This window comes from Hyperolius riggenbachi, chromosome 4 (assembly GCF_040937935.1).
Source record: "Hyperolius riggenbachi isolate aHypRig1 chromosome 4, aHypRig1.pri, whole genome shotgun sequence".
Classification (NCBI taxonomy): domain Eukaryota; kingdom Metazoa; phylum Chordata; class Amphibia; order Anura; family Hyperoliidae; genus Hyperolius; species Hyperolius riggenbachi.
Genome location: NC_090649.1, coordinates 439,859,106 through 439,883,865, shown reverse-complemented (window position 1 = coordinate 439,883,865; position 24,760 = coordinate 439,859,106). Strand labels below are relative to the sequence as shown.

At 40.7% G+C, this 24,760-nt stretch overlaps 1 long non-coding RNA gene across 1 annotated transcript; it reads left to right on the top strand.

Moving 5' to 3' along the window:
• Window positions 1–1,147: 1,147 nt before the first annotated feature.
• On the top strand, window positions 1,148–18,567 carry LOC137570942 (uncharacterized). Its single transcript, XR_011031249.1, has 4 exons — window positions 1,148–1,212; window positions 6,717–6,890; window positions 10,667–10,810; window positions 16,203–18,567. It is a non-coding gene; the product is annotated as an uncharacterized lncRNA (long non-coding RNA).
• Window positions 18,568–24,760: the final 6,193 nt, after the last annotated feature.

Here is a 24,760-nt window from a genome sequence, read left to right as displayed (position 1 = left end):
TCATTGCTTATGGGAACTAATAGAGAAAGAGCATTCAAATTCACTGAAGAAGAGAATTTAGAGTTATGCTCGCACTTGTGCCCTTGTTTTAAGTACATATTCACCAGAGAACAAAATGCTGAAGAATTGCGAAAGAAGGAGAAAGTCTGGGAGGACATCGCTATACAGGTAAAAATGTTTTATTTATATATTAAGAAAAAACATTTTCAGATATGTTTTAATGCTTTATTTAAAAATATATTTAACAAAAAAAAATACTTTTTAAAAACTTGTAAAGTAACGAATTAGGTATGACATCGTACATTCCATATGTTATGTCAAGTGGTTTTACTTTATTTATATAAGTATTTGTCAATGACAATCAATTATTTTACAGTGTAATATGAAATTAATTGCTCTCTAGTTGAATACGTATGGGGAACGTCAGACTCATTAATGAGTTTGCATTGTGTATGTGGGCTAGGAAATCCGACTTACCGTATATACTAGGATACAAGTCGACCTCGTGTATTAGTCGACCCCAATATTTGACCCTCTTAAGCTGGATTTTTTTTATTTACTCAAGTACAAGTCTACCCAGGAAAGTTAAAGACTGCACTTGGCACCAGGATGTCTCAGTGTGGTCACTGTGACCCCTCTGTGTGGCCCCTGTGTCCGCCAGGCTGTGTGGCCCCTCTAGCTTTGTGGCCCCAGTGTCCCCTTGGCTGTGTGGCCCCTGTAGCTATGTGGCCCATGTCCCTCTGGCTGTGTGGCCCCTATGTCCCCTAGCTGTGTGTCCCCTGTTTTACAGGAGCTGCAGCAGCCAGCATCTGTCTCCCCTTCCCCAAAGTGCTACAGCACACAGCTTGCTGAAATTCCCCCCTCCCTCCCACCACCAAGGAAAGGGCCCCGTCTCACTCACTCCCTCCTCAGCAGCTCTCCACAAAGCCCCCCTCCCTCCGGTCACCACGCAAAGGATGGCTTCTTCTCCCTCTCGCTCAGCCCTCTGTGTCATCAATGCAGCATCAGCGCTGAAGTGGAAACGTAACTCACTGACTACACAGCGCGACATCCTCTGTTGTCCCTCTGCTCGTTCTGGCCTGTTAGTTTAGAATACCACAGCTACGGCTCCGATGTCATGTGATTTCATGTGTCATCGGAGCCGTAGCTGTGGTATTGTAAACAGACCAGCGTGAGCAGAGGGACAAGGGAGGATGTCTCGTTGTGTAATCAGTGAGTTTCCACTTCAGCGCTGACCATTAGATGACTGCGGCAGAGGGGGGAGAGAGGGGGAGAAGACCATCCTTTACGTGGTGATGGGAGGGAGGGGGGATTTCTGGAAAGCTGCCAGCGTTAGGACTGAGTAAGGGGAGAGAAAGAGGCTCCCCTACAATTCTCTGCTATAAGTTGTGAAATTTAGGACTACTCAAGTATAAGGCGACCCCCCCACTTTTATAGTTTGAGTCAGTCCTAAATTTCTCGACTTATAGGCCTCGATTCATAAAGCATTACCTCATGCGGTAATGCTGAAAACAGCAGACTTTACCGACCACTTAGCAAAATGTCAATTCATAAAGGCTGTTACCGCATGAAAAGCTGACATTACCGACCAGGGAGCTAAATTACCGACTTGGCTGCAGTTACCGACAACACATGTCAGTAAATTGTCAGCAAATGTCAATTCATAAAGCCTTGAACATGCGGTAAGCCTGGCGGTAGTTACCGACACCTCTGGTGAGGTCTTAACAAGTTACCGACAGCTCTGACAGCTCTGATTAATGCAAAGTGCAGAGATCCGAAAGTCTATTTGATTCATCTGTGGAGAGAGCCGGAGAGCCGTCTGTGTGAATCATTTCAGCAGGCAGGGAAAGACTGTGTGACTCATCTGTCGGAGTCATCAGTGGAAAGAGCCGGCTGTGAGAGTAATTTCTGCAGGCAGGGAAAGACTGTGTGACTCATCTGTCTGAGTCATCAGTGGGAGAGCCAGAGAGAGCCGTCTGTGTGATTCATTTCTGCAGGGCAAAGAGGGAATCGGGACACTGCTCTACTCTACCGCTTAATGGGCTGCGGTAATTTACCGACCTCCAAGGGCAGCTGGGGAAATCTTTATGAATTAGCACACAGACCGGGAAAATACCGAGTGCAGTATTTTCCCGACAAGATTTTTGTTATCGCACTGCTGTTTATGAATCGAGGCCATAGGCGAGTATATACGGTACTTTTTTTTTTTTTTTTTTTTGGACTAGAATTTGAGTACAATGTGATTTTTTTATTTAATTTTTACCAAAAAAAGGGTTGTAGAGGTTTATAATATAATAAATAATTATGTTATTTAGATTTTATATGCTTTGATGTATTACAGTAAGAATATTTACACCGCTGCTAGCGCTATTAAATACAAAACTTTATTAAAATAACAAAATGGACACAAGGTTCACGCGGTGTGTAGTGCATTGTGTTCTTCTTAAGCTGTTTTAATAAATGAGATTCCTTTTTTCACTTAATCGCCAAAGAAACTCCTCCTATTCACACCCCTACAAGTGATACCACACTGAGAGGGGCGTGTAAGAGGGCGATTCCAACAGTTGAGAATGAGCAGAAGTGGCTTGTGAGCGGAAGTAGATAGTGTATAATAACTTCGTAGTTATGAGTGCATACTGATTGGTTCTGCTGAGTGATAGTGCAGGTGTAGTGTGAGAATGGGCAGCCCCGCAGGTTGGGCCGCTCTATTGCTTCTGCGCATGCAGTTATGGGACGTACGTGCTACGTCGTCCTCCAACAATGCAGTTTTGTGTAGTGTGATGAATGTGTATATTTCAGTGCTGCTCTGCTTTATCATTATAGTACACCCCTTGCTCGCCGCCCCTTCTGCGGTGGTGGATGGAGGCAGCCACAACGTTTATATACAAATGAGCAGCAGAAAAACGGGCATGCGCTGTTCTGCTGAAGACGTGTATCCCGATGCTGTAGTACGCGATGATGTTTCCTCTGCAGCGAGCTGGGCTGCTCTCGGGCTGCCTATTATGACATAACAGTGGCGAACAAGGGGTGTAGTATAGTGATAAAGCAGAGCAGCACTGAAATATACACATTCATCACACTACACAAAACTGCAGCGGTGGAGGATGACGTAGCACGCACGTCCCATAGCCCCATGCGCAGAAGCAACAGAGCGGCCCAACCTGCGGGGCTGCCCGTTCTGACACTACACCGTTTCTGCTACATCATTGAAATCAAATACTTATTTCTACAATCAGGTACTTAGTAGTTATTAATTTATTTAAAATGTTTGCATGTTAAAATTTAGAAGATTTCTTTTAATGAATAAATACAAATAATATATTTTTTGCTAGCATCGGACTGGATTTTCAATTATGTACATTAAATATTGTACCTAAATGCATAGTGCACGAGTGTGGATAAAATTCATCATTACACTAATAGCATTCGTATTAATTTAAATCTTTGCTCTTTCCTCCACTGTTGTGTGGCTTAGGTTGCAAAGAACCCACAGAAATGTTACAATCATCCATACAGAGCAATGCATAGTAAAGTGAATATTGTCATGTCTTAGAAGCTGGTGTTGTGTCTTATTAAGATGCATGTTAAGTTGATATGCCACGCATGCCCAGTAGTATACTGTGCTTGAACATTAAGTACGTCATTAATTTTTTCTGTGTTTAACTTATCAAATTGTTTGCATAATTACATAATGCATTACTCAACATTTCCATTTATGATTTTGAGTGAGCAAACTACCTATATGCATAATCCCACCACACATGCCCTACTGCTTCCCTATATATTTTTAAATAATTTTTCTCTAGCTTCAGCGTTGCGTGGAGATTGAAATTTTGCATACTAATACCTCATGTTATCCTTATCCTACATAAGTAGCCAATGAACCTTTTAGCAAGTTGAAGTTTGACACAGCTTTGGTAGGCAGGGATATGAGTTTTAAGTAGTATGAGTAAGTAGTATTTGAGTGTACAATACTATTTACATTACAGAATTCATGTTTCCAGTACTACATTATTATGTCAGTTAGAGATATTGACAGGTGTTCACATTATTTCCTTCACTCAAGGTTTTACATCTTGTAATGTTGATTTGAAGAATTATAATGGATAAATTGTAATATTTCTTTGTTGTGTCTAAGTACGCTGAATACTGATTTTTGCTGGCCGCATGCGCATTAGCAGAATGTGTGGACACATGTAACTTAGAATGATGCTAATGATGTTACAAATAGCAACCTATCTACACTCCAAAACCTTTTAAACTCCACAAATTAAGGGCATGGAAGTGACACCACTCACTACTTTTCTGGCAAATTTCTGCTGCAGAGCAGAGCTGGTTCCATATATAGGTTTATGTAATCAATCTCCGGAAGCAATGGGTCTAGGGTGCTGAAGATAGTTATTAATGTAGTTATGGTGGTGTCCCCTTTCTACCCACAAAATAATCTAAGTGTAATAGTTGTATAGGCGTAGATATTTACAGTAGGAAAAGTTTTGTAGTTTTTAAGGAAGCTTACGACCGGTGCTATCAATCTTTACACCTGGCCGAAAGCTCCCTTACATAACGAGTATCATGCATGCTTACTGTGAGTTTAATTTTTCTTCTGGTGGTTTAATTGTACATAACTACGCTTCCACAATTCTTACACTACAATATTATTTATTGTAGGGAGGAAACAGCCCAAACTACATTCTACACAATTTCTGCACCAGAGACCAAATGTTTCATAAGAAACTTTTCACTAATCTATCTCCTTGAATAGCAGGGATCAGGGAGGCTGCAATCTCTTTTTTTTTTTATGTATTTCAGGTGTTCACTCCTTACCCTCAAAATATGATTAGTGTAATATCTCCTGGTGCAATTTTTTTTTGGACAATTTTTTAACACCAGCATCATCATGCTATCGGAATAGTGGACTTAGTCTACAACTGCACATGTGTGGAAGCGCAAATCAACAGGCAGCCTACTAGGACACAATACTGGTGTAATGTATGATTGCACTAACTTGAAGCTCCCCACCACATAGAGTAGTACACATGCACAGTGTGAAGATAATTTTGATGCTGATGTTAACATAATAAATATCTATGCTTCCATATATAGTAGACTATTCAAATTTTCATAGAAGGGAATGGATCCCCCGAACCAACTGTATGCCATATTGCATCCACCGAGCACCAGTGGTTCAGGAGATAGATTCTTGAAATGAAACTTTGGAGGCAGTGGGGCTCGGGGGCTGCAATTTTTTATAGATGTAGTTTGGGGTCCCCCTTCCTACCTTTAAAATTTTAGGAGTGTAGGATGTGTGTAAGCAGAGATAATTATAATGTTACCATCAGCAGCATTATGAAATAGTAAAAGCCACCGCACAGTCTACTAGTGCGCATGCGGTGCACTGCAAATCCACAGGAAGTGTAATCAGAAACACAACACCGGCACTAATTCCCTTTGCTCATGTACTGCTTAATTGCACTTCCTGATGCTTAATTGGCTTGCATTTGCACCTCATGGGGGGGGGGGATTTTAAATAAATGTTATACATGAACATCTTGCAAAACGAAGCGAATACATATTTATTGAAGTTCTATGTATGGAGTAGCACTCACTGGCATGCCATCCAGTCAGGAATGGTAGGTGTGCTGGAGAAAAATCCCGGACACCACAGGATTCAATAGTGTAAAAGCGTAATAATCCGCACCACCTTCATGCATGTATCTTCATTTATTGGTAGAAAAAGACAAACATATTAAAAAGAACTGCAGGGCAAAACAGTCCGCTGTTTCGGGCTACCTGCCCATCTTCAAGTTGCCCAGTTCTGATTAAAACACATATCAATGCACACATATATATACATCTCATCCAATTGTAGGAGGTATACAAATTAGAGAACCTGATGGAGAACTGATCATTTGCATATATTGACCACACCTATAAGGCCACAAAGTGAGCTGATTGGCTAAAACCGAGTTTCAAATTCCCAGTACAATGTAAATACAATAAAGATCGTTATCAGCATATCTCACAGTAATCAGATCTCTCATGATCTATATAATTATATAGATCATGAGAGATCTGATTACTGTGAGATATGGAACGATCTTTATTGTATTTACATTGTACTGGGAATTTGAAAATCGGTTTTAGCCAATCAGCTCACTTTGTGGCCTTATAGGTGTGGTCAATATATGCAAATGATCAGTTCTCCATCAGGTTCTCTAATTTGTATACCTCCTACGATTGGATGAGATGTATATATATGTGTGCATTGATATGTGTTTTAATCAGAACTGGGCAACTTGAAGATGGGCAGGTAGCCCGAAACAGCGGACTGTTTTGCCCTGCAGTTCTTTTTAATATGTTTGTCTTTTTCTACCAATAAATGAAGATACATGCATGAAGGTGGTGCGGATTATTACGCTTTTACATATTTATTGAAAACATATCTAGCTATTCTAAAGTGAATGTTTCTATACCAGAAGCTATTCAGGCGTTGAAGCTGCATATAACAGGCCCAATTTGTTGCCCCCTCCCACGATCTTGTCAATACCTAAAACAGATACAAAGAAATTGTTCACTGTACGTGTAAAGTTCACCAAGAAAACGCATCATATCTTTATACAGTTATTTTGGGGAACTAATCTATTTACAGTTAATTTCACCTGTATTTTTATAAGAATTACGTAAAGTAAGGTATGTATGACTTTTTTTTTTTTTAGGTATCTTCAGTTTCACAAATTGACCGTTCAGCTGTTGTCGCAGGTTTCAGGACTGCAAGTCCAAAGTACAAGACAAGATATCTCGTGAAAAGTACACTACAGTTCAGTACAATAAATGGGAGAGAAAACTTCGCGAAGCTATCCTTCGAAATCCAACTCTAGGCCGTAGGAAAGGTAATTTTTTATTTTGTTTTACATTAAAAATAAAAAAAAATAAAAGAATTTGTAATGTACAAAACTGACGGCGGATGCACAAGCATAATTGCGTGCTTTACCTGCCTACTTTGTCACACCTGTGCCTCTGCTGTAGTGCAGTACATTGTCCTGTGAGTGACACTTTGATAATGGCTATAGATAGTGTACGTAAAAGGCAAAGTATTTGCATTGACGCATCACTGTCACTGCATGACTCGTGTGACAGGGAGAGACGCTTAGCCGACATCCGTGACATGCTGTTTGATATCCAGATCGTATGACTGCCTTTACTGCAAACAGATTGTGATTGGATTTAATTCTGAAACAGATCACAATATGTGAAGCTGCTGCAGTTGCTGCACCCTTCACACGCATACATTACCTGTTCCCCTGGCGCAACTAACCAGGTCCCCGCTGTTTTCTTGTACGCTCCCTGATGTGGACCGTTCCTTCAGCTACCGAACTTCCGGGCTAGGGTAAATTTAAACTGTGGATGGCGCTGTACTGTTTACCCTTCCTGCCTGGACTTAAAGAGAATCTGTACTCTAATATTCTTACAATAAAAAGCATACCATTCTATTCATTATTTTCTCCTGTGCCCCTCTGTGCTGTTTCTGCCACTCTCTGCTGCAATCCTGGCTTGTAATTAACAGTTTTAGGCAGTGTTTACAAACAAACTAACCAGCTTCTAATAGGCTCAGCTAAGCATAGTGTATGAGTCATTCAGAGTATGCAGGGGGCCTGCAGAGGGTGTGTATCGCTTCTACCAATCACAAGCAGCCCTGCACATTCCACACAATCAAGCTTTAGCCCGACAAACAGGACAGAGGAAAGATACATTGATTTATTACAGAGACAGTGCAGTTAGGAAAGACTGCAGTAAGCCAGAGCAGATTAGAACAGGCATAGGAACTTATAGGATAGAAGAACTAAGGCTGAAAAAATTGTTACAGAGTCTCTTTAAAGTTCTGTGTAGCTGGTGAAAAGGTCCATATTTCGGAGCGTATGCAATACAGTGGTGAACATGCTAGTGGCGGAACAGAAAATGTATATCCGCTGCATTGTGTTGGTCTTTGTGAATTTGCCCAACGCTAGCCATGCACTCACGACCCGCCAGCGATCGATAAAACTCTTCCTCACGGATGGTTCAACGTGAACATCTGATGTCACTGGAACAATGATTGGTCTATCAGCGTTATGCACGGCGATTTCACGGCCGATTTCATCACTGTGATAGGATCGGCTGTATATCATTGGTAAAATCATTAGGTGTATGGGCCCCTTTAGCAGTCATAAGACAGCAAAGTGCGTTGGATTTGTTGAAGACTATCTCATCAATGATGAGTCATCATGGATTTTAAAAGCAGGTGATACTCTTGGACTACCCGATAACTGGGAGACCATAAAATAAGTGCGTGTAATTCTCTAAAATTGTAATTTTTTTTTATAAATTTGTTTTTATTTTTTTTATTCTAGTTGTGTTTTAAAATTTCAATTATTGAGTATTCTTTATCAATGTTATGTATTGCAAAAGTTGAAAAAATTCATGAATATAACCACATGGGGGCAGGCTTGGGTAAGAATGTACATTTTTTTAACAAAGACTGACCTATGTCGATGGATGTGAGAAGGCACATTGAATGCTCAAGTATTTATTTTATCATAGTTTTGATTGATGAGGTTGAGCAGTACACAATGAAACCGAGCACAGGGAATAAAAGATATTTCGAACTTACCTGTTTATTGCATCTTTATTTTCCTGCTGTACTGATGTTGATGGCTGTAAATATACAATTTCTATAGTGTCTGCCTAACTGTTCCGTAGCAATAAATTTGCACATGCAGCAAAAATTGGGCCACCAGTTATCTATTTTTAAAGCTTATGTCCAAGGCGTTATGTGGTTACTGCACATGTTATGTAAAGTGTGAGTAAAATATTAACATAACCTGGGTATGTAGGTCAAAATTTTTCAGGGCTGTGGAGTAGGTCCAAAAATCCACCGACTCCGACTCCTCAGTTTAGGATTCCACAAACTCCGACTACTCGACGACTCAGACTCCTTTAATTTGCATATTACAATTTTGTTGATTAACAGTATGTAACGTGAAATTCGTCTATTAACTGGCAATACTTAGGAATTTAAGAGACAACTGAAGTGTGAAGGATATGTAGACTACTATATTTATTCACTTTGTAATAAAACTAGTCCTTGGTAAGAGTACTTGTAAAAGGTACAAACCATAACAAAGAACATCTATCAGCCCCTAGGCAATGTAACTGTGGGTACATGTAAGAATTATGTGCAGATACTCTGCAGGGGAACAAGTAGATTCTTCATCTATTACACATTATTCATGTACAATCTGAACATGGATCAGGCCTTAGGCAATGTAACTGTGGGTACATGTAAGAGTGATGTGCAGGTACGCTGCAGGTGAATGAGGAGATTCTTCCTCTATTACACATTCTTCATGCACAATCTGAACCAGGTTTATGGGTGATAGACAACACCTCTGTGTTCAATGTGCACAACATTCTCAGTGGATTCCCTCCAGCTCTGTGGGGAGTGCATATGTAGAGTATAGTACTGCTGTGTAACAAAGTAAACCTGAGACAGATGAAATTAAAGTTTTCTACCTACCTGTGGCTTCCTCAAGCCCCCTTCAGGCTAATCAGTCCCTCGCTGTCCTCCTCCACCACTTGCATCTTCTGCTATGAGTCCAGGTACTTGAGCCAGTCTGTCATAGTGTGCATGCACACACTCCGCCGCCTGAAGCGTACTACACCTGCGCAGCACTATTGCACAGGTGCAGAATGTTCCTGGCTGTGGGAGCGGCACGTGGCTGGACTGCGCTGACTGGCTGAAATACCAGGACTCATAGCAGAAGATCAAGGTGGTGGAGGAGGACAGCGAGGGACTGATTGGCCTGAAGGTGGCTGTAGGAAGCCCCAGGTGTGTATAAAAAAAATTAATTTTCATCCGTCTCAGGTACCCTGTAATTTGTAGTCACCAAACCAAATTTTAACAACATATCAATTTTTTTTATTTCATGAGCAAAGAGAGCCCATACATTTGCATAAACCAGCATCCATGCTGAATTATTTCCATCTCATTGACCATCTGTTAATGGCACGGCTACACATCAGGCTTTATACTTACAGAATAGATGTTATGTAGTATATATATAAGATGTTCCTGTGTACACATCATATATACTGTACAGTCAAAATCAGATACGTATATCTGACTTAAAAAATATGGGGACTGCTTTATTGAAGCAGCACAAGTAACTAATTTTGATTGCCTTATTTAATTTTTGTGGACTGAGCACAGCTATTACTGTATTTTGACTGTATATATACATTATTTTTATGACTATTATCTGAGAAATAGAACATTGTACCATATTTTCTATTTTAATTCCAGTTTAAAATTCATTAGGAGTCGGAGTCGGTGCATTATTTCCCAACTACAACTCCGACTCCAGGCACCCAAAATTGCTCCGACTCCGACTCCACGACTCCGACACCACAGCCCTGATATTTTTTCAGACTGTTTTTTAAAAAAAAAAATAATCCCTAATTATTTCTGGAAGGATAAAAAAAACCCTTTTTTTGGTATGAAAATATTTATTATATTGATAAATATTTTTTTAAATCAACTGTCATTGTGAAATTCAATATAGTATCAAATACTATTAACACATAGTGTACAGTGTTCAATTTTTTTTATCTAAAATTTTTATTTTTATAGGAACAAAAAGAAAGAAGAAATCCTCAGCAAAGAAGATAGTGTATAAGAGAGCACTTAGTACAGAAAATGAAGCAGGTTTGGAAAATGAAAGTATTGAGAATGTGGTGTCCACATCCAAAGTTTTGGAGAGTTTGGATGAAGAAGGTTAATATTTATCACAATCTATATGTTATAGTTAACATATCAATAAGCATATTTTACAGTTTAATCTCATTCCAATAGTGCAGTGTGAATATAGTAACAATAATTTTATACTTGATTTTAATTTTTTTTTCTAAATTTCTGGCAATAAGCAGACATGACTCCATCATGTGATGGAAATGAAAAGAACAACGTTTAAAAATTATGACAGTTGTACAAATAACACGTAGCAAATTTTTTTGGGTGGGATAATGAGACATAAATCATTCTTCTTCTAAGTTGATGGTCTGTTCCCTATTAATTTAAACAAATTTTTACGTCTTGTATCATTACTTTGCCCTTTTTTTTATTTAAATAGAATTTAATGACAGTAGCTCTGTTCTAATGCCCATAACAAGAATAGCAATAATGAAATCGTGACCTCGTGTATTTAACCAAAAAAGTAAGAAACAAGTCTATATAGTACACTGTGTATTAACAGATAACGCCCTTAATGTAATAATAATCTTAAGAAAAATTTTAAATAATGTCTAATGTGTAGTATTGTGTTATAAAACATATGGAATGAGAGTAAAATATAGCTAGTTGTATGTCTTACTCATGTTCACACAAAAATCAATATTGGTTTAATAAGTAAACAAACCAGTTCAATCAGCACAACTTTGAGTGGCTGCACTATTAAAATATTACAATTTTGATAGCTAATGTTATATGTAGCATTTTTTATCTTACTTCCGTTCCTCCGCAAAATGAAATGGTACACCCATGACCCTGTTCGGCCCAGTTCATTGGTAGTTCAATATCCCTAGCATCTCATAGTCAAAATAGAGTACCTAAGCCTTGACAAGCAAGATTATTTGTTTACACATTGGATATAAATTCATTTAAATGGAATGAACACACAATTAATCAGGCTTATTTAACAAGCTGTTAGTTAGTATGGCTTCTGCCTTGCTGTCTGTGATATTTGTTATCTTGCATGAAACTTAAAGGTCGACTGTAGTAAGAGGTATATGGAGGCTTCCATGTTTAATTGCTTTAAATGTATTTCAGTTGCCTGGCATCAATGCTGCTCTATTTGTCTTCAGTAGCCTGAGAATAACCCATGAGACAAAAACGCAGCTATTAATACAATATATGATTTTTAATAATACAAATCCGTATCTGGTTCATGCTAGTATAGGTGTAATACCTTTTATAATATTGTAGACAGTGGCTAAGCATGGTTGCCTGTAAAATTTTTTACACTTAAATTAAAAAAATATGAAAGCCTCCATAGACCTTTCTCTTCATTTCGCCTGTGTGAGAACTTGAAAATTTCTATTTTGGTTGATCGTGTATATTGTACTCTTATGCTATTATACATACTTTGTATGTAGCCCACAAGCTTATGCACAGATTGATATCATGACATCCAGCGCTACCCTTAATACCTTTACGTACTGGACACTAGTAAAAATGTTCAGTATTACTGTCACGACTTACTTTATAAAAACAGTATTCAGACAAAAAATCCAACTAGGGTGACCCAAAATGGATCCAATTCAAAAGCCTGTAGTTCGACTACTTAGTCTCCTCTACTTCCACTAATTATTTAAATATTTAACAGTTATGTTTATTTTGTATAAAATTAATTAGACTACAAATCATCAGTGTATGAAAATAACTATTTTGAATCGTAATCATGGTTTAGAAGATTTCCCAAAATCCGAGTTCTTGAGTATGATTCATTGGGCCATATGCAATTTGAATTGATATAGCGTAGCGCCCACACTCGCAGCTGCAGACTCTGCAGAGGGGTCCCAAACCTGAATAAACTTAGTAAACAATCACAGAAAGCGCTGCTAAAAGGAGATTCAAGTAAAAAACAATACTTTAATAAAACAATAAAGGATTGGACAGAATTGTCCAGCTTTTTGGAAAAAATGCTGGTAGCATAAAATCACATGCAAATCGCATGAGATACTGAAACAGGTAAACACACCCGCCTCAGGTGTATATGTGCATATACTAAAACTGATAAAACTGGTTTAAAAACTGATGACGGACCTAGAAAAGTCCCAAACAGTGATCTTGTGGACAGGATCCCTCTGTCCTAAAACATACATAAAGGTCTACATGATCCACCTGGGAGGCCGATAATATCGGGGATAGGTTCTATGTCCTCACAGCTGTCTCATTATGTGGACCTCTATCTGCAAGAACTGGTCAAGAAAACTCCTGCCTACATCAAAGACACTGGCCACTTTTTAAGAATTCTTAATGGCTACGGATGGCAGGACGAGTACTGGTTATGTACAGTGGATGTTAGCTCGCTGTACACTGTCATACCCAGGGCCGGCCCGCTCATGAGGCGGGGTGAAACTTTTGCCTCAGGCGGCACATTTCTAGGGGCGGCATCCGCCCGTCGGTGGGTGCGGGGAGCCGGCCGCCAAGCTGGAGGGGTAGCGGGCAGGACAGGGGTATTGGGCCTAGAGGCGGGGAGGGGGGTCGGACCCCCCCCCTCCCTCGCCTGGGTCCCCCGTCCTCCGCTCCCCTCCAGCCTTAAATAGATCAGAAGCGCTACTCGTAAGAGGCAGTGGGCGGGGAGGACTCACCTCTTCCTCGATCCAGCGTGCGCTCCACTGACATCACTTCCTGCAACGCCGCCCACTGTATTGTAAGTGGACGGCGTTGCAGGAAATGACGTCAGTGGGGCGCATGCTGGATCGAGTGAGGAAGAGGTGAGTCCTCCCCGCCCACTGCCTCCCCGTCCTGCCCGCTACCCCTCCAGCTCGGCGGCGGCGGCGGGGGGGGGGGGCGGCAGCAATAATTTTTTCAAAATTTGCCTCAGGCGGCAAAAAGTCTAGGGCCGGCCCTGGTCATACCACATGACAAAGGAATGGAGACAGTGAAGTTTTTCCTGGAGGAGGCTCACAACTTAAGGGAGGAACAGATACAGTTTATTTTGGATGGCATCCAGTTCATTCTTAAACACAATTACTTCGTCTATGAGGGTCAGTACTTCCTCCAGGGCACCGGGACAGCGATGGGGACGAGGTTTGCCCCCTCTTTCGCCAACCTCTATATGTCCCACTGGGAACGCTTCCATCCTTACGGCCCAGGGGGCCCCGGAGCCGCCCTGGTGCTCTGGAGGAGATTCATAGACGATGCATTTTTTATCTGGCAGGGCACTAAAGCCAGTTTGGAGGCTTTTATGAGGTGGATAAATGACAACAGCTACAACCTCAAATTCACAGGGGACTCTAGCCAGACACAGGTCAACTTTTTGGACCTTACCATTTACAAGGAAAACGACAAGATATTAACTAGAACTTATTTGAAACCAGTGGATACCAACAGTTTCATTAATATAGATAGTTGTCACCATCTTAAATGGTTGACCAACATACCTGGAGGTCAATTTCTTAGGCTGAGGAGAAACTGTTCTAGGATCAGTGACTTTGAGGTTGAGGCTGACATATTGCACGATAGATTTCAACAAAAAGGGTATCCAGTTGAAGCTCTAATGGAAGCTAGAGAACGAGCGAAAAGTACAGTAAGACAGGATCTATTGAGGGAGAGGGGGGTTCACACGGACCATAATGATCAGCAACCATGTCTTATTATGAAATATTCGTCACAATCTTCAAGAGTTCAGAGTATAGTGGGCAAGTATTGGAACATTTTGAGGGAAGATCCCATATTGATGCCTATATTATCAGAACAGCCAAAATAGATTTTTAGGAGATCTCAGAATCTGGGCAATATATTAGCCCCAACCGTAAAAAGCACAACACAAGGTAAACAAGATGGATACTTCAAGAAGTGTGGCTTTTGCAGAGCATGTAGAGAATCCAACTCTTCAATTGAAAAAATACATGAAATCCAATCGATGACCAGTAAAGATAAATTTAAGATTAGGGATGTTACCAATTGTGACTCTAAGGGGGTTATATATGTATTAATATGTCCATGCTCTAAACACTATGTGGGAAGAACCAAAAGATTCCTCAAAGAGAGACTGAATGAACACTGTATAAATATCAAAAAAGGTTGTAAGAAACACCCATTATCAGAACACTACAAGATGAAACATGGATGTTCCTTTAAGGGAACCAAATTCTGTGCACTGGAGCAAGTAAAGAGACCATGGAGAGGAGGAGACTATGTATCAGAAATGTCCCGCAGAGAAACAATGTGGATTTTTAATTTAAATTCTCTTATTCCACACGGGCTAAATAAAGACTTGGAATTATTTGCATTTGAGCAAAACTGACAGCGCTACATAGGACATAAAAAGCCAGCCCCAGATCCCCCAGCAGCCAAGCTTTGAGAAAGGGGGGCGTTCCCTCCGAAACGTCAGCGTAGGCTGTGAGTGTGACGTCACCACCAGTGGGGAACGGGGTCAGCTGGAGCCAAGCGGCTGCTAACATCAAGCCTCACTACGGAAGTCCGCTCAGCGGCGTGCCGCTGCCACCCAAATACTCACATCATCTATAGGGGAGCCGGGCACTCCTGCCCGACGTGACACCTCCGTCTAGTCTCTTTTACTGTGCCGCCGGCCGGGGCCAGTAAGATAGAGCGGCTCCTCGGAAGACGCAGTCCTGCGCAACAACACAGATTAACCTCAACCAACACGAGACGGGTGAGATTGTTTCAGTGCAGTCGCACACAAGTTGGATTAACCTCATTGCCACATTGAAGCAATTGTATTTTACTCTATGCAAATCTGATAAATCAAAATCCTCCTCATTATGGAACAAGCCACTGTTAACATCTAAAGAAATCCCTGTTTTAGGACAGAGGGATCCTGTCCACAAGATCACTGTTTGGGACTTTTCTAGGTCCGTCATCAGTTTTTAAACCAGTTTTATCAGTTTTAGTATATGCACATATACACCTGAGGCGGGTGTGTTTACCTGTTTCAGTATCTCATGCGATTTGCATGTGATTTTATGCTACCAGCATTTTTTCCAAAAAGCTGGACAATTCTGTCCAATCCTTTATTGTTTTATTAAAGTATTGTTTTTTACTTGAATCTCCTTTTAGCAGCGCTTTCTGTGATTGTTTACCATATGCAATTTAATTTTTCTACAGAGTTTTCTCCTAGGCGAAGTTTTGAAACTTTTCAATAAAATGCCTTTTAAGACACCAGAGAACAACAAAATACTAAAAAAAAATTGTAATAGTACCCTTTTAACTACTTTTTTGTACTTGTTTTCTTTTTAAAGTGCTGAAAAATTATGTAAATAGAAGATTAAAAATTATCTCCTGTGAGGAAAGTTGTTTGAAAAAGTGAATTGCATATGGCCCATAGTCTGAATACACAGTTCTGAGTTGAAGTGTATCAATATATATGAAATGTGTTAATAAGTTCTACACAATAATAATTTAACTAAAAATTCTTGTACAGAACATGAAAGCAAAGAAGTGTGTTTACCTGGGAAAAAACAAGAAGAAAAATAAAATTGGAAATGGAAAAGAAGGAAAAATAGAGAAAGATAACACCAGTGGTACAAAAATTGGAAAACAGACTCTGGAAAACCAGGAGTCCGTGACACCCATGGAAAGAAAAAGAAAAGAGGAGAAAAATCATGCTCATGATGAATACATAAGTGAAGGAAACTCTAACGTGTGTGACAACATAGACCCTGGAAATGGGAATGAATCATCCAAAAAAAAAAAAATCACAGTTACTGTTGACATGCACAAGGTATTAGAAACAAAAAAAAGAGGTTAATAAATTAGTAGCTAGTGAGAAAACAACCAAATTTCTACAAGACCAAAGCGCTCGGCAACCAAAAACTACACAAAGTGCAATGAATACGTTTACGATGCTTGTGTTTACAGTCTTGAAAGAAAAAAGAAAGAGGTTAAAGAAAACTTAGTTTCAGGGATAGTTGAATATGAGGTGTCTTCCAATGACGATGACAAATTGGGTAATGATACACCCTCCAAAGAGATAGAAGTGCAGGGAAAAAATAAGGACAAGACAGGATGTGTGGTTGAAGAATCTGAAGTCGAGGAAGAATGTGTAGAAAGTATAGAAAACAGTGATTCCAATAAAGAAACTGAGCCAGTTTCCAAAAGTATTAGTCAAGACATTAGTGATGCAATGTTACAAAAAAACACTACTTTACATATGGACCGTATGTTAAATCTTTCCAAAAACATATATGAGCTTATGAGTCTACTCTTAGAAAATCTAAAGTATGTCCATGAAAATCAGCTTGAGATTTTACAAAGGCAGAATACAATTCTGGATGGGAAGCGCAAACCTTCACCATAATCTGATAGACAACATTGGGTGAACACAGTAATCTGTGTTTCATTGTGTTCAGAGTAGTGTCCTTGTCAAACAGTAATTGTTCAGTTGCTTTAGAGTTTACTATTAATAGTGTAATTTTAACTTCATCCATCGATAAAGTATAAAACATTTTACTTTACAGTGGCACTGAGGAAATAGGTATATGGAGACGCCCAAGTTTATTTCCTTGTAAACAATAACAGTTGGCTGGTAGGCCTGCAGATCCTCTGCCTCTAATATTATCCATAGGCACTGAACAAGCATGCAGCGGATCCTGCATTTCATACTTTAAAGTACGATCATACCAGACTAGCTACATGCTTATTTGTGATGTTCATTTGAATATAATGCCTAAAATATAACACATTTTATGTACGACAACTGTTATTGATGTGAATAAAGTAAACTTGGCAGACTATGTATACCTATTAATTCAGTTTAAATGTAAAAGAAAGGAACTTTTTATTTGTAGTTTACATTGACAAATACACCAGCATGGAATTTTATTTCTACCTACTTATGTTAAATAAAAACTGCAAAGAATTACTAATTTTAAAAGTTATGCTGCATACACACTTGAGATAAAAGTCTTTGGCAAATGCAAGATCGCAGATCAATTTTAACACATTCCATGTTGTATCACAGCCATACCTACACAGTATATAATATGGAGCTGCACTCCACCAACAGATACAACCTTTGCAAGATGCTGCACACAAAGATGCCCGTACTAATTCAAAAGATCTGTTCCTGCCAAAGATCCATTCCTGCTAAATTCAATCATAGTCTATGAGATCTGCAGATCATCATACACACGCTGTTTAACAGACTTCATCTGCAGATCTGAAAATACATCCTGGTGGATCCGTTCTCCAGATGATTATCTGTTAATCAAGGTGTGTATGAGGATCTGCAGATCTCATAGACAATTACTGCATATTGCTGGAATGGATCTTTTGCATTAACAGGTGTATTGCAGATAATGATCTTTAGAATGTGTACGGGCATCTGTGTGTGCAGCATCGTGGAAAGTGTTTATCTGATGTGGAGTTCAGCTCCATATAATCTACTGTGTAGGTATGGCTCTCATACTGTATGGAATGTGTTAAAATAGGTCTGTGGTCTTTCCTTTTCCAAATAATTTTATCTCAAGTGTGTATGTAGCATAAGTGCTAGAGTTTTGATTGAATTTGAACCACATGTTTAAGTTTTGGACTATATTAAAATGAAAACAGAATGGAGCACTCTGGCAAATGATGACGTGACGCCGCATACTGGACATGTGCGAGTGCCCTCTATGATGCGCTGGCGCATCTATGTAACGTTATTGCGCATGTGCAGTATCGAGCAGACGGCCTTCATGAGCCCAAGTGCTTCATAAAACTTCAGAAGTGCCCACGACCGTGGATTTGCTTAACCACTTGCCGACCGCACGCTTATACCGTGCGTCGGCAAAGTGGCAGCTGCAGGACCAGCGACGTAGTTCTGCGTCGCCGGCTGCAGGCTAATTAATCAGGAAGCAGCCGCTCGCGCGAGCGGCTGCTTCCTGTCAATTCACGGCGGGGGGCTCCGTGAATAGCCTGCGGGCCGCCGATGGCGGCTCGCAGGCTAAATGTAAACACAAGCGGAAATAATCCGCTTTGTTTACATAGTACGGCGCTGCTGCGCAGCAGCGCCGTAAGGCAGATCGGCGATCCCCGGCCAATCAGCGGCCGGGGATCGCCGCCATGTGACAGGGGACGTCCTGTCACTGGCTGCACAGGACGGATAGCGTCCTGTGCAGCCCCGATCACCGGGGATAAGCAGGTAGGAGAGGGAGGGGGGAATTTCGCCGCGGAGGGGGGCTTTGAGGTGCCCCCCCTCGCAACAAGCCTGCCCACCAGAGCGATCAGACCCCCCCTGCACATCATCCCCATAGGGGGGAAAAAAGGGGGGCGATCTGATCGCTCTGCGTGCCCGCTGATCTGTGCTGGGGGCTGCAGAGCCCACCCAGCACAGATCCCAACAAACAGCGCTGGTCCTTAAGGGGGGGGTAAAGGGTGGGTCCTCAAGTGGATAAAGGGTGCACTGGACAACGGGAGAGGAGAGGGTAGGCTCATTAGTACTCGGAGCATTCCCTCTCCTTAGGTGAGTAAGTTTAATTTTTTTTTTTTGTTAGTGGGGATACATTACATATAAGGGCATGTACAGGATAAGACAAGTTTGAGACGATTCATGACGTAGCGTAAGTTAACCGAAAGACATATATTTGTGTCTCAAATTATGTAGTACATGTTAACAATAAATACACTATTTAGAAGCAAGGTTCACTAATTTCAGACACTGATGCTTATTGGAGAGGATGGCTTAAATTTCGTATTTTAAGCAAAATGCTGTATTAAAAACTGTACGTCGTTGTGTGTTTAAATGTACCTTACGGCCATTGCGTTACTTTTATGCCTTTTGCATTGTAAACGTTAAAGATTGTTTATATTGAAACATTGTTAATACATATTAAACCTGTTACACCAAGATGTGGATATGTTGTAAATTACTAAATATGGCCATGTGCATTGTTTTCAATTACGCAATATTATGAGCATTGGTAAAATGTTTGAAAATACAGTGAACAATACAATTACTAATGTTAAAATTGTGTAATTTTCAATAAACACTAGTTCTTTGGATGAAAATAGTATTGCAATCGATTTTTATTGTACAAATTAAAAGTTAACATTCACTGTTTTTAAATATGTATTTGACAAGATTTCACAGTGAAGTGTTTGATGACTATTTTTTCTAAAATAATGTTTCAGTTGGTCATCAGGTACTTCATTGCATTTATGTAATTCTATCTATTAGGGCTAGTTTACACTGCATGCTGATTAGATGACGAATGGATGTTGAAAATTTGACTAAAATCAAACTGTATTGGCCTGATTCCATGAAATGCAATTTTTCTTATTCATATTTTCACAAAGGTATTTATTGTAGTCAGTTTATCTGCATCCATTCTGTGTGTAGTGGAAAAAGGCCCTTTCAATTTTATTTGGCTATCAATAAGTAACTAACACTTGCTGTAACATAAATATAAGCTGCTGTTTGAGAAACAGTACAATGGGTTATATAATGCACCTTGTTTATCTATGAACCAAGTAATATAATAAATCATGTGTCTTCTCCCATGCACATTCATGTCAATTAGTCCATCGCTGTCCCAATCCACCACATACAAATTGTACTATGAGTCCTGCTAATTAAGCCAGTCAGTGGTATCCTTCCACCGTGCCACTTACACAAGCATTAAGATTGTACACATGCGCCGTAGTGGTGCGCATGTGTAGTACCCCAAGGAGACATTGTGTGTACATGCACAATTCTCAAGACAGATTGAAATACCTTGACTTTTACATAAATCTCAAGGTAGTAGAGGAGGACATTGAGGAACTTATTAGGTTCACTTTCTTACACAGCACTACTATACTCTAGTATGCCCATGCCTAACAGCTCCAGGTAATCCACTAACAATGTTGTGCACATTGAAGACAGAGGTCTTATCTATCACACATAAAACTATTTTCCAGTGAGCTTGAACCAACGTGTAGTAAAGGTGGAATTGAATAATTTTCTTTGTGAGTACATGCACATCACTGTTACATATAGCAAAATTATTAATGCTAAGGCCTGAATCCTTTTTCAATTGTGCTCTAAGAATGTAAAATAGAGTATAATTTTCAAATATTAACCTGCATCGTACCCATACATAATTCATTCATTCATTTAATCAAATTTACATTACATAGGACCTGTTACCTGTTCTTGGTTCCACTCTTTAACATTTGAATGGAGTGCAGGAGTGACAGTTGAGTGTTAAGTAGGTATGATGCAGTGCGGCCTATGCCAGCATTGTGTGATTAAATAGAGTGCAGGAATAACAGTGGGTTGGTAGGTATGATGCAGTGCGGCCTATGCCAGCATTGTGGGGTTGAATGGAGTGCAGGAGTGACAGTGGGTTGGTAGGTATGATGCAGTGCGGCCTATGCCAACATTGTGTGGATAAATGGAGTGCAGGAGTGACAGTGGGTTGGTAGGTATAATGCAGTGCGGCCTATGCCAGCATTGTGTGGATAAATAGAGTGCCGGAGTGACAGTGGGTTGGTAGGTATGATGCAGTGCGGCCTATGCCAGCATTGTGTGGATAAATGGAGTGCAGGAGTGACAGTGGGTTGGTAGGTATGATGCAGTGCGGCCTATGCCAGCATTGTGTGGATAAATGGAGTGCAGGAGTGACAGTGGGTTGGTAGGTATGATGCAGTGCGGCCTATGCCAGCATTGTGGGGTTGAATGGAGTGCAGGAGTGACAGTGGGTTGGTAGGTATGATGCAGTGCGGCCTATGCCAGCATTGTGGGGTTAAATAGAGTGCAGGAGTAACAGTGGGTTGGTAGGTATGATGCAGTGCAGCCTATGCCAGCATTGTGGGGTTGAATGGAGTGCAGGAGTGACAGTGGGTTGGTAGATATGATGCAGTGCGGCCTATGCCAGCATTGTGGGGTTGAATGGAGTGCAGGAGTGACAGTGGGTTGGTAGGTATGATGCAGTGCGGCCTATGCCAGCATTGTGTGGATAAATGGAGTGCAGGAATAACAGTGGGTTGGTAGGTATGATGCAGTGCGGCCTATGCCAGCATTGTGGGGTTGAATGGAGTGCAGGAGTGACAGTGGGTTGGTAGGTATGATGCAGTGCGGCCTATGCCAGCATTGTGTGATTAAATAGAGTGCAGGAGTGACAGTGGGTTGGTAGGTATGATGCAGTGCGGCCTATGCCAGCATTGTGTGGTTAAATAGAGTGCAGGAGTGACAGTGGGTTGGTAGGTATGATGCAGTGCGGCCTATGCCAGCATTGTGTGGTTAAATGGAGTGCAGGAGTGACAGTGGGTTGGTAGGTATGATGCAGTGCGGCCTATGCCAGCATTGTGTGGTTAAATGGAGTGCAGGAGTGACAGTGGGTTGGTAGGTATGATGCAGTGCGGCCTATGCCAGCATTGTGTGGTTAAATAGAGTGCAGGAGTGACAGTGGGTTGGTAGGTATGATGCAGTGCGGCCTATGCCAGCATTGTTTGGTTAAATAGAGTGCAGGAGGGATATTGGGGTGGTAGGTAGGTAGGTATGATGAAGTGCAGTATATGCCGAAGTGTATGCCGAAGTGTATGGGAATAAAAAAATGATTATTGAATAAATGCAACAAAAAAATGTTACAGTGTTGAGTAAATTAATTATCAGGATCTAAAAACAAAGGGTGTGAAATCGTGTGAAAACAAAACATAGCAAATGCAATGGAATAGTTTTACAAAACATACATTTAAAAAATGCTTTATTTTATAGCTTATCCTTATGCTGACTACTGAATTGAAACAATTATTTATTATAAATCTTAATAATAAAATAAAGATGAGTAACATGCAGAACTGTATAAATTTTAACAAAGTGGATGGAGCAGCTTCATAGTACAAACTAACAGAAATAAAGAAATGAAAAGGGAAGTATATATAATCATACTATTATATAACTTTAATCAATTAATTAAATAATTTCTAAAATTAAATTTTTATTAAGGATAATATTGTTAGATAATGTTCAATGAAAATAGGTATCAGGAAAGAAATGAACTTATAATAAATCTGATTATGACATTTTTTAATTTAAAAAAATTATTTTATAATATACAGGTTTACCTTAACGGTAAATAAGGATCAGCATGTTCCTGTTAAGGAAGTAGCAAATAGGTAAACAACAATAAGTGCCTACATGTAATGTAAATAGGTAAACGTTACATAAAGATAAGCGCATACGGGATAAATGTAGGTTTTTTTAACGGTAAATAACGATAAGCGCATGTCGGCTAAGTTGCAGTCATTTAACAGTAAATAACGATAAGCGCATCCCGCCTGTGTAAGTTCTTTAACGGTAAATAACAATAAGCGCATGTAGGATAGGGGGTTTAAAATATTTAACATTAAACAACGATAAGCGCATCCCGCCTGTGTAAGTTCTTTAACGGTAAATAACAATAAGCGCATGTAGGATAAGTTTAAAATATTTAACAGTAAATAACGATAAGCGCATCCCGGCTATGTGTTAGTTCTTTAACGGTAAATAACGATAAGCGCATGCCGGATAGAAAGGAAGGTCTTTAACAGTAAATAACAATAAGCGCATACGGGTTAACGGCAATGCCGTGCGCCATTATTCATAGGCGCCATTTTCGTATGAATGCGGCCGGAGGGCTTATCAGGCCCAGATGTACAGACCTCCAGGCTGCAGCAGGATAAACATGAGCCAATGTTATGAAAACATGCTCACAAGTGCATTAAACAATAGTCTTAGGGACATATTACCTCATTTACGGGGTAATAGGAGAGGGAATGCCATATTTGGCTTGTCCCACCTGAGCAGGTGCGGACCGTGTCCTCTATCACCTGCTGTTATCAGTCAATTGCATGCAATGGGGACTGGGCCGTCCCTGCTGGATGATGTCACGTTTAACTCTTTAGAGGCTAGTATAAAACAGCCGTCGGGCTCCAGAGAGCCACTTCTGACTGCTGACTTTCTACTTTCCTTCTTGTAACTTACATTATCTGTATGCTGTATATACGCTAAGTGCAACGTATCCTAGATTATAAGATAAAGCCTGGACCATTCACCAGGGATGGCCCAAGTCTGCATGGAATGCATAAGATTCTACAAACCGATTGTTTTGCTGAGGTAACGAAGATTGCTGATCACATCTGTATATCTGTTTTCTGAATAAACACCTTAACATTTGAAGACGTCTAAGCAGTTCTATCTCTGGTGCTGTTGCTGTGATGAGTGTCAAGTTATCACACTTTGGGCTTGACTCACAAAGCCGTGCAAACTGTTTAGCACGGGTGTGCTAAACAGTTAGCACGTGAAGTGCCGTTCGCAGACTTTTGTGCGCGCAAAGTGCCGCGATTTGTGCGATCGCGGACTTTTGCGCGCGCAATTATCACGGCAAATGGCGCAAGCAAAAGTCCGCGATCGTGCGAATTGCGGCACTTTGCGTGCGCAAAAGTCTGCGAACGGCACTTCACGTGCTAACTGTTTAGCACATCCATGTGTGACAACTGAAGAGGCAGCCGCGGCAAACAGCACCGCCGTCGTGGCAGCCTCCATTCCCGCACCCGTCCCTCCGGCGTCTAGGACGCCGAGGTCGGGTCGTCACTTAGGTAATGGGGTCCCAGTCTCACACGGCCGCGCGCACAGACGGGACCTTTATGCTGGAAGGAGGCTGGTCAGCTGACCAGCGGATCAGCTGACCTCAGAGGAGACTCACGGCACCCAGGATTGGCTGATTGCAGGGGGGCATGCCAGTGAGGTCTCCTCTGCTTCTTAAGTCTCTGGTCTTCAGTCTGGCGCTGTCTGGTGTCGTGAATGCCTCGTGTGTTAGCGCTCAGACCTTAGATTAGATCCCAGGTGTTGAAACCAAGGAGTTTACACCTAGTCTAGGATATTGTTTATATTGTTATTAATTCCTGTGTATGACTCTGGCTAAACTCTGACTCTGATCTCGCTTACTGATTCTGTACCTCTGCCTATCTGCCTCAAGTTGCTGAACCTCTGCCCGATTTCCGTTTACTCTTCTGCCTTACGATTCTGCTCTGATACTG